Below are 12,113 nucleotides of genomic sequence, written 5' to 3' on the forward strand. Positions count from 1 at the left end.
AACCAGCATTGATTGGCCAAATGCTATACAGTCGGCCAATCAACGCTGGTTCTTCTTCTACCTTTAGAAGTCTTCTCCGTGCAGCTTCCCCGCGGCGTCTTCCAGCTCTGAATTCACTCTGCCAGGCATCGGGCCTGGGCAGAGCCGACTGCGCATGTCCAATTGTAGTGCGGGCATGCGCAGTCGGCTCTGCCCTGGCCCGATGCCTGGCAGAGTGAATTCAGAGCCGGAAGACGCCGCGGGGACGCTGCACGGAGAAGACTTCTAAAGGTAGGAGAAGAACCAGCGTTGATTGGCCGACTGTAAAGCAACAAGGAGATTTACTATACAATTTGAGGACTATCAGGGTCAGAGTTCCAAACACATTTCTATAGTCAGACCCAGGTAATATGGATTATGCAGTAGAGACCCCCTTTCTGTTTTAGAATAATTTAGAGTACTTCCTAATAGTGAGTCTTGGCTATATATGGAGGTTTTTAATGACCATTTTTGATATTTTAGATGTACTGCTTCGAATTAGAGTTTGTAGAATCTGGAATTGAATATGAATCACTTGTCTACCTAGTAGTATTATAAGCACAATGATAAGTCAAGAATGTGTTTATCCAGCAGGGTGCCTCAATCACTATTGCTACCAAAGGCCAAACGTACAGATGGCGATCTTTTGGAAACATGTTTTACACACTTTTTTCACTTAGAATATATTAAAAACATCTGTCTACAAATAACACAAGGACAAGTCCTTTGCCAGCTACACAGTGTATAAGTGATGAATGTTCCAAACTGTTTAGCTTTGTCTTCTACTTTCTTATTACTGAGAAGGGAGAAATTATACATGACATACCTGTTTGTATTACCCGATGTCACATTAACATCAAAGTCCCTGCAGCGAGCAGGCATAGTCCAGGGCAGAGAGAGGTTTGCTATTCCCTGGGGCTAATAACTATTACATAGCAGTGCAACAAAATACATAGCAAGCCAGAAAGAGATAGAACAATCGTGTGAAATGAATATAAAGGAAAGATAAAGATATATTCTCATCTTAGACATTTAAAGTATGTGCAAAGAATAAATGATAGATATGGGACTGACCCTTGTCCAGCCTTGCGCCACAACCTCAGTGTATCGAAATTGTCTTTGCATGTACAAACCTTTACATTGGTTTTCCAAAAGTATGTTTGAGTCAAAGGGGCCGTCCAAGACCGATTCGATCACCTGACATCTTAACAGTGTACCGGTCAATGGTAGTTTCATCAGCATGGAGTCTTGGACAACCGTTTAACCCTTTAAGGGTAGTTTGTCCATTAATGCTCAGCAATTTTTTTAAGATTTTCCTTCTTCATCTTTCAAAATCCATAACTTTTTAATTTTTCTGTTGACATAGCTGTGTGAGGGCTTATTCTTCGCGTGATGAGTTGAATTTCCATTCTGCACCATCTGGGCTAATATAATGCTTTGATTAGCTTTTATCTATGTTTTTGTGGGGTCCATGTGAAATAACACACAATACTATAAAAAAAAAAAAAAATTGCATTATGTTTTTACAGCATTCACTACGGCACTAAAAATGACATGGCAGCTTTACCATTATGATTACAGTGATACCAGGTTTATGTTGCTTTTCTCATGTTCTACCATTTTTACAAATTAAACGTTACTCTTTGAAAATGAACGATTTTCCTGGGGACGGAGATATGTCAGAGATATGTCAGGGCACTTTATTTGCGGGGCAAGTTGTAATTTTTATTGGTAGAAATTTTTGGTATTTGTGACTTTTTTGATCACTTTTCTTTGCTATTTTTTTTGGGGAAAGTATATTGTGGTATATATTTTTATAGGATAAGTACCGTATATACTCGAGTATAAGCCGACCCGAATATAAGCCGACCCCCCTAATTTTACCACAAAAAACTGGGAAAACTTATTGACTCGAGTATAAGCCGAGGGGGGAAATGCAGCAGCTACTGGAAAATTTCAAAAATTAAAATGGTCGAGTTCTTGGGTGCAGTAAGTGCTGGGAAAGGGGAGGGGGTGTTTTGGTTGTCTGTCTGCCCCTTCCCTGAGCTTGAGGACTGGGTTTTTTACCCCCACTTGGAATTCAGCCTGGCTGAATATAGGGGATCTGCAGTGCTCCTATTAACCCCTTCCCGACGGAATAGAAGCACTGCAGATCCCCTATATTCAGTAGACCGGGCACTGTCAGACACAGGGATATCTAATGTGTATGTGTTTCACAGTCATTTTCTACTTTGAGGGCAGGTTCACACCGGCGCCCAATCTCAGTTATGCAGGTTTCCGTTTCCTGCCCGAGAAACATTCATGGGTTTGAAAAGTGTCCGCCGGTGAGCGTCTTCTGCTCTCCGCATTGAAACCGTTTTTTGGTTTTTTTTAGTGGGACATGCAGGACTTTGTGTCCAGTAAAAAACAAAACGGTTTCGCCATGGGCAGCAGAAGACGGCTCACCCACAGACACTGAATGTCGGTTTCTGTCTTCTGCTGACAGAAAACGGAAACCTGCATAACTGAGATCAGGTGCTGGTGTGAACCCGCTGTGAACTTTTATTTATTTTATTTTTTATTATATTTTTTTTAAACTTTTTTTTAGCCCCCCTGGGGGACTTGAACCTGCAGTCATTTGATTGCAAGTTCCATAGACGGCAATACAAGTGTATTGCCGTCTATGGGAGATTCTCTACATTACTATTACGGCTGGTCATAGACCAGCCGTAATAGTAATATAGCGATGACAGGCCTGGGAGCCTTCATTAGGCTCCCGGCTGTCGTCGGAACAGGTCGGCTACTGCGAGCTCGCTGCGCAGGAGCCGGCCTGCAACTTTAAAGGTATGGGGCCGGTAGGGACCGGCCCCGGGGGCTAATTTTGAACTAGGAGGGAGGGAGGACATCTCCGGAGGGCACCTCCGCTGTAACGCTTACAGCAGAGATGCCACAGCTTATGCCTACAATCAGAGATCGCAGGCATAAGCTTCAGCATCTCTGCTGTAAGCATTACAGCGGAGGTGCTGGTTTCTATGGCGACCGCTCTGCAGAGCGGCGCCATTACGTTTACAGCCCGGCATCCGGACCCGGCATCCAGACACCGCGGCGGGTGCCGGGGCCCACAGCATCGCCACGCTCCTGCCAGGAGCGCGGCGATGCTGTACATTAAAATCTGCAGAAGTACTTACGGTACTTCTGCTAGCAGGGCAGGAAGCAGACATGCCGGGTGCGGGCCTGAGTTTACGTGGCTACGTCACCCGGCGTGTGATGGAGCGGTGGGGGGGGCGGAGTCTGCTATCCTGGCCTGCTAGCAGAAAATTACCATAATGACCCGAATATAAGCCGAGGAGCACTTTTTCAGCACAAAAACTGTGCTGAAAAACTCGGCTTATACTCGAGTATATACGGTAATCCTATTTTGGAATATTATGGACTTGTACATGTAGATAGTGATATCTAACATGTTTTTTATTTTATTTTATTACTATATTAATATTATTATTATTATTATTTATTATACATTAAATGTTTTTTTAATTAAAAGGTGGATTTTTTTGAAAACTTTTTATTATTTTTACACATTTTATTTTTATACATTGTAGTGCAGCATATTGCACATAGGCTCCCTATGTATAACAGAAAATGGCAGTCAGGAGGCTCTTGCTTAACCTCCTGCCTGCAATGACAACCCTTCGGATCCTGCCATCTCATCACATCTGTGTCATGATACAATATGACAGCGACGTAACTTATAACTAGAGATGAGTGAGTAGTATTCGATCAAGTAGGTATTTGATCGAATACTACGGTATTCAAAATATTCGTACTCGATCGAATACTACTAGCTATTCGCAGTAAATATTCGATTCAGAACCAGCATTGATTGGCCGAATGCTATACAGTGTATAGCATTCGGCAAATCAACTCTGGTTCTGCAGCAGGCTTGTCCTTGCTAGTCAGGAGAGCTGGCAGCTTGCTGTTACGAGGGAGCTGACTTTTTCTCATAGGATTGAATTGACCAGCGTTGATTGGTCAGTGTACAGCATTTGGCCAATCAACGCTGGTTCTGCCAGTGGCTCTTCTGTCAGGAGGCGGAGTCTAAGATCGGACCACAATGGAGACTGCTGTGGTCCGATCTTAAACTCCGCCTCCTCACAGACGAGCCTCTGGCAGATCCAGTGTTGATTGGCCGAATGCTGTACACTGGCCAATCAACGCTGGTCAATTCAATCGTATGAGAAAAAGTAAGCTCCCTCGTAACAGCAAGCTGCCAGCTCTCTTCTGACTAGCATGGACGAGCCTGCGTCAGAACTAGTGTTGATTTGCCGCAGGCTCGTCTTTGCTAGTTGGGAGAGCTGGCAGCTTGCGGTTACGAGGGAGCTTACTTTTTATCAGCGCAACTGCAAGCGCTGTGCAGTTAAAGCGCACGGACCCCATAGACTATAATGGGGTCCGTGCACTTTAACTGCACAGCGCTCCTCCTAAACACTCTCCTCCTGCTATTCGTGGACTTGGTGACTCTCCTTTAGTTGAATAGTGGTTTCCCCTGAAATGAGCATTTTTTCCCATAGACTATAATGGGATTCGATATTCGATCGAGTAGTTGAATATTGAGGCTCTACTCGAAACGAATATCGAATCTCAAATATTTCACTGTTCGCTCATCTCTACTCATAACGTTATGTCAGTTTAATTTTGCATCAAGACACCAACGTGACATCATGACATCTCTAAGACTGGAAGAGACCAAAAGACTGATACCGGAGCCAAGGTTAGGTGAGTAACACTGTTTATTATGCTTAATCACTTCCCATGGGACTCTACTCATTATACTCTGAGGTCTGAGGACCCAAAAATTCCTAAAGAGAACCGTACGGGTCACTAGAGGGCATTATAGGGGGTGGAAGGGCTCTTGTGAGACATTATACTGTAGGACATTATAGTGGCAAAGCACCCATAAACTGTTCTTGGACTGGTATGAGCCGCTGTCTGAGTCTGCTACTGTTTTAATGCCAAAGGGGTTGTCTATGAATTTTTTTTTAGAACAAAATGTTCTTTATAAAAATGCTCATATCTTCAACTATTCCAGGAATAATGCTCTCCGACTATTGTATAATTTGCCTTTATTGTGTCCACCCCCATAAATATTCTAAGGTGGACGCACATGCTCAGTTTTGCTTCTCTCAGCAAGTGATAAGAGGGTTAGATGGGGGTATTTCAATTGTACTGACTTAACATTTCTTCTCATAAAAAGAGAAGATGGTTCATCTTAAGAACCAGCCTTTTTAGGGATCCTTCAGTGGAGCAGAGAGAACGCAAGACTGAGCATGTGTGTCCACTTTAACCCACATAACAACATGGACATAGCAGAGATTTTTCAGAAAAACAGCAGGTGGCGCCATTTTAATATTATTCCAAGTATAGTTAGGGATATAAGCATTTTTAAAGAGAAGTACAAATACAAAAAACCCTGTATATTATGTTCTGGATTTAGCTATAAACAGTATTCTTCTATACTCTTTTTTACAATTATGATATCCTGAATATTATAATACTGTAATTCTAAGAAAAAAATTAAATATTATATATAAATTCAAATTCCTCACTGCTAAATTTGGAAAATAAAACGTAAATCAGATATAAATATCTGGCATTTCATTCTGGTAGTGATTCTTTAAGTACATCATTGAGATACGATACAGACAGATGTCACCTGGTCTATAATAATAATATAGTAAAATGCCATATAAACCACAAGACTTAGGAGGAACGGCTCACAGTACATCAAATCTCCCATGATACAATATACCTAGTGAGCAAGGTACAATTCTGACGGATACCACGTGCACAGTCACAGCTGTGTGTTAATCTCTTGGTCAATGTAAATCACATATCCAGGCATCTAAAATTCAGGAAAGATTTTGCAATAATGCCGAGAAAATGAAACAATAATGCTCTGCCCTGAGTTTAAACCCACAATATGCGGTGGTCTCACTTATTGCATCATTTCGGGAAGGATTTCTGGAGGTGAGATGTGGGGTGGCAATCTTGTTCACATAAATTACAATCGCAGACATGGTTACAATTGCCGGTCTCATCAAACATGTAAACATTGCACACCCCTTGCTTAAAGGGAGATGTAAAGACTTTGTTAACCTTTAAATGACTGTTTTATTTTTAATGCATGATGCTTCTGTGACTTCAACATTGGAATTTGTTACAATTACACAGTTAAAAGGGATAAAATGTTCATTTCCCCTTGTATTAGGGCCCCTTCACACGGCGTAAGCGCGCCGCTCATTTAGACACGTATTCGAGCGTGGTGCTTCAAAACAGAGGCCATTGATTTAAATGGGAAGCCCGCGTATATTGGCATATATGCACACTTCCCATTGAAATCAATGGGATTTGCTTTGAAGCGCCGCGCTCGAACACGTGTATACGTGTCTAAATGAGCGGCACGCTTACGCCATGTGAAGGGGCCCTTAGAGTGGAAAGCAGCTACAAAAAGAATCTCTCACTCTGAAGGACCCAGCAGCCTCAAATCAAGCTAATGGGCCATGTGTAATGCTTCAGTTCTCCTATGGTGGCGCTGCAACCAGGGGGGTCCCAGCAATCACTCTAATTCCTAAAATAGTGTATGCTAGGAAATGCATAAGTTGGGAATGAGTTAAGAAAATTATATTGGACATGGCTATTATAATGGGTGGATTATGGTGCCTATTTATATGATTATATATTTATATGTCTTAAAGGGGCTCTATCACTAGGAAAAGTCATTTTTAACTAATCATACCTTTGCATAGCCTTTAGAAAGTCTATTTCACACCTACCTATAATATGTAGATTGCCTTAGTGGTTTCTGAATAAGTCCGTTTTTATTCATATGCTAATTAGACTGGTGCACGATAGATCGTGCACACCTTTCCCTATTGTTTTCTATGGGAGACTGCTGCTGCTGATGATGATGACTCAGCTTCCTGTTTGCTTCACACACATAGAAGATAATAGGAGAGAGGAGGCTGCTGGGAACTTCCTGTGCTGGCTGGAAGCTCATTAGCATATGAATAAAAACGGACTTATTCAGAGACCACTGAGGCAATCTACATACTAAAGGTAAGTGTGGAATAGACTTTCTAAAGGCTATGCAAGCATGTGATTAGTTAAAAATGACTTTTCCCAGTGATAGAGCCCCTTTAAGGCTCCATTCACACAGATTGGTATTTGTATCACCCATATTCCAACTCACCTGGTATCAGTACAATTTGAAGAGGACCTTTCACCTCTTCTACCTATTCTAGTTCTAAGAATCAGTTAATAGGCACCATTCTTCTTATTCCAGTGCAGCTGAAATTTTTCTCTCTACCCCCCCTGTTCCAGAGCAACAAGTGCAGTTAGTTTTGGTGCCTGATGTGCTATTTAAAGGAGTTGTCCTGGATAAACTAAGAATTAACCCCTTAACTAACCCCCATCCCCTGCCTAACTTCTAATTTACTTCGATTAAAACAATCTATAATTGCCCATATCCCTGGAGTGGTCATGTGACCGCCCCAGGGACACTTTCTGATTGGGGTTGAGCCGATCTTGACTTTTCAGGATCGATTTTAAAATCCGATTTCCGATCATTTTTCATTCGAACCCGATCTCAATCCCAATTCCGATCCCAAAGCAAGTCAATGGGATTTTTTTTATTAATCGAAGATCAGATTTTAAAAGCAATCCTACCCTCTGGTGTCCACTTACCTCCAGAGATGGCTGGTCCTGTGCCCGGTGCCTTCTTCTTTGCTTCGCTGCTGCTCCACGCTGTTCCCTGCCCCCTCCCTGCCAGGTTAGGAGAGTGTGGGCGGGTTAGGAGAGTGTGGGCGGGTACTGGAAGGGGAGACGTCACGTCTCTCCGGTCTGTACCCGCCCACACTCTAAGCCACAAGCCCCGCCTACCTAGCGCTTTAAACACTAACCTGGGAGGCGGGGCAGCGAAGCAAGAAGAAGGAGGGCACTGGAGCAGCCATCTCTAGAGGTAAGTAGCTGCTAGAGATTTAGTTTAGCCTTCCATTCGAATGAATGGAGGCAGCCGGCGCGCAGGGGGTTAAGGCTGTGTATACATCGTATACTCAGTGTGAAGGCTAAGCAATGCATTGTGGGAAAAATCACCGATCTCGATCCCACATAAAAAGATCGTGTTCGGAATTCCGATGGCGATCGTGAAATTTTCTCGATCGCCGATCGGAGTCCGATCTTTTCCGAACACGATCGCTCAACCCTATTTCTGATAATCCAGTGACCATCACTCTCCCCTATCCCCATCAGTACATACCAAGCCTTCCCGTGTCCAGGAATGACTCCTCCCCTCTTCTTCTCTGCTAGTAGTGGGTGAATTAGGTTAGCTAGGAGAATGAGGGAGGAGCTAGTAGTGGTCAGGATAGCTTAGCAAGGGAGACAAGGGGAGGATGGGAGTTTCTAGTAATGGATGGGATAGCTTAGCTAGGGAGACAGGGAGAGGATGGGAGTTTCTAGTAATGGATGGGATAGCTTAGCTAGGGAGACAGGGAGAGGATGGGAGTTTCTAGTAATGGATGGGATAGCTTAGCTAGAGAGTCAGGAGGAGGGAAAAAGGCTAGTAGTGGATGGGATAGCTTATCTAGGGAGACAGAGAGGGGGGTGGAATGGAGTGAGAGAGGAAGGGGCTGAGTGAGAGGGAACTAGTGTGGAATCTACACAGGAAGCTAACACTATTTAAACAAAGGCAGAGGATGGCAGCATCTGCCAGAGACACTGCTAAAGGTATATGTCTGTATGTATTAACCCATCACTAGCACTAATAGCCCTTTCTAAAAAAAAAAAAAAAAAAAGATTTTCTGCCTAGAAAACCACTTTAAGCTCTGTAATGTGTGAAGGGCGGAGTCAGACAAGGGGTGTGATTCAGAGCCCCAATCAGAAGTAGTCAGTGTCAGCCCTCAGAATCACACCCGTGTCTGACACTGCATTAATGCAGCTTACCATTCACTCCTTAATCATTGAGTGTGGGGGGGGGGGGGGGGGGGGCATGATCTTACATATGTGGGAACTATGGAGGGTCATTATATTACTATTATACTACATGTGGAGGCACTGTGGAGGCCCATTATTTTACATATGGGGGAACTGTGAAGGACTATTATACTACATGTAGGGGCACTGTGGAGGGTCATTATATTCCTATTATATGCCCTGTGGGGGCACTGCGAGGGCTATTAACTATTAATGAAGGCTCCAAACAAAGCCTTATTCGTATACATTTATAAGTGATTGCTTCTTTTGGGGTACTAGGTTGGGAGGTTATTTCACTAGGGGGTATTTCACTTGAAGAAGTTGAGATACACTGCTGTAAAGCATGTCACCATATGCTGTTAACAGAGAGGATAAGAAGTTCATTCAAAATGGCTGCCCCATAATCATTTACAGAAAATAGAAAAAAAAATCTAAAATCAGAACTTAAAAACAGATTTAGAAAAAGTTATATGTTTCACTATCTGGTTTTAATAAATAAAGAAAAAAATTGGCAAAACAATTGGTGAAGGTCATAAAAGGTCCTCTGTAAGTCTGAGAAAATCCCTTTAAATATGCAGAATCCCTTTGCCTAATATATCAGATCCTTCAAAAATGTATGGAAAATAAGGCAGTTTAATGTACGTATGAATGTAAAAACACAGTCAGATATATCGTGTGCGCCAACAGAACAACCATTCTTTAAATAAAGATCAGATGATCCATTTGAGGCTAGGGTCTAGATCCCTAGCAAACAGTTACCACTAGAGATGAGCGAGTAGTTAAATATTCGATATTCGTTTCAAGTAGCCCCTCAATATTCGACTACTCAAATCTAATATCGAATCCTATTATACTCTATGGGGGAAAAATGCTCGTTTCAGGGGTAGGCAACATTCGATCAAATTGAACTTACCAAGTCCACGAGTGAGGGTCGGGCTGGATTCTCCAAGAAGTCTTTTCCGTGCAGCGTCCCCGCGGCATCTTCCGGCTCTGAATTCACTCTGCCAGGGAACGGCCTGGACAGAGCCGACTGCGCATGCCCACATTATAAGAAAATGGCCACTTACAGTCAAATCAGCCATTTTCTTGTAGCGCGGCATGCGCAGTTAGCTCTGCCCAGGCCCGATGCCTGGTAGAGTGAATTCAGAGCTGGAAGACGCCGCGGGGACGCTGCGCGGAGAAGACTTCTAAAGGTAGGAGAAGAACCAGCATTGATTGGCCGACTGTATAGCATTCGGCCAATCAACGCTGGTTCTGCATCAAATTTTTCCATTCGAATAGCGAGTGGTACTCGATCGAGTACGAGTATTTCGAATACCGTAGTATTCGATCGAATACCTACTCGATCGAATACTACTCGCTCATCTCTTGTTACCACCAGTGGTATTGTGGTCAGCTGTCATATCCCAGGTACTTTACTCCATGTTTTCTTTCAGAAGTGCAACAGTTCATTTTCCCCGTTTTCCAGAGCTTGGATGAGTCTTGGATGAGCAAGTCAGGACTGTTTGAAATACAGGTCTTGCTACCCACTTGTTTCAGTGTGTGACCTCAGCTTATTTTTGACTCTCTTTGGATCTTCATTACATCTGGTTCCTGTTTTACCACGCTGGTTATTGACCTTGACTAGAGATAAGCGAGCAGTATTCGTTCGAGTAGCTATTCGGTCGATTGCTACGATAGTCGATCGAATACTATGGTATTTGAAATACTCGTACTCAGTCAAATAACACTCGGTAATTGCCTTTTATGTTTACTGCGTGTATTCGACCGAGTACGAGTATTTCGGATAACGTAGTATTCAGTGGTATAACTAGGAATGGCGGAGCCCCATGGCGAACTTTTGGCATGCCCCCCAGCCCTCCCCCCACCCGACACCGACGCCGAAGACTTCGACCGACCCCCTCCTACGCATTCCTGCGCGCTCTATTAGGCCCCATAGTGGCCCCTTCACACAGTATTATCCCCCATAGTGGCCCCTGCACACAGTATTATGTCCCATAGGGGCCCCTGCACACAGTATTATCCCCCATAGTGGCCCCTGTACACAGTATTATGTCCCATAGGGGCCCCTGCACACAGTATTATCCCCTATAGTGGCCCCTTCACACAGTATTATCCCCCATAGTGGCCCCTGCACACAGTATTATGTCCCATAGGGGCCCCTGCAAACAGTATTATCCCCCATAGTGGCTCCTGCACACAGTATTATGTCCCACTGTGGACACCCATAAACAATTATTATACTCGGGGGGCTTTTCAGACCCCAGAGTATAATAATCGGAGACCCGGGGGAATAAAAACATTAAAAAAAAACTCTGTTACTAACCTATCTCCCATCTCCTATGCTGTCGGCCTCTGAAGTAGTCGATCTTCAATGATGTCAGACGTCACATGACCCGGGATGCAGGCCGGGGTCATGAGACATCAGACGACTAGGCCGAAGTCTGCATGGATCGTGGAGAGGTAAGTAACAGTGTTTTTTATGGTTCTTACGTCTCCCGGTCCACTATTCATTATACTCGGGGGTCCGAAAAGACCCCCGAGTATAATGATAGCAGCAGTAGCAGCTGTCACCAGGCCCCTAATGTCCATGGCCCTATGGCAGCTGCCTCTGCTGCTATGGCGGTAGTTTTACTGGTAGTATTCGATCGAATACCTACTCGTTCGAATACTACTCGCACATCTCTAACCTTGTTCCTGACTTCAACCTATCTCTTCACCTATTGACATCTTGTTGACTATCACTGAGAACTTTTGATTATATCTGCCATTTCACTACACTAAATACCAGTAATGTGGAAATATTCTGGGGACTGCACTTTGGGAATTCCCTGTAAAATGTTCAGACACCTGTATAGATGGATGAATATTGGGGAATCCCTTCTCTGTGCAAGTTGGAAAGAATGGAAGGCGTTGTGTCAATAGTTGAGTTGGCTGAATTGTATAGACTGGTAAAAATTGATGTTTCATCTTCTCTGCTTTTTTTTGTATTAATGATACTCCTTCGAGTTTAGAAACTATTTAGAACATATGTTTGTTCTTTTTTCTTTCTATATATATAATTACTTTATGAAACTTTGAGATAGTTT

The sequence above is a fragment of the Leptodactylus fuscus genome, chromosome 4 (assembly GCF_031893055.1).
Source record: "Leptodactylus fuscus isolate aLepFus1 chromosome 4, aLepFus1.hap2, whole genome shotgun sequence".
NCBI classification, from domain to species: Eukaryota; Metazoa; Chordata; class Amphibia; order Anura; family Leptodactylidae; genus Leptodactylus; species Leptodactylus fuscus.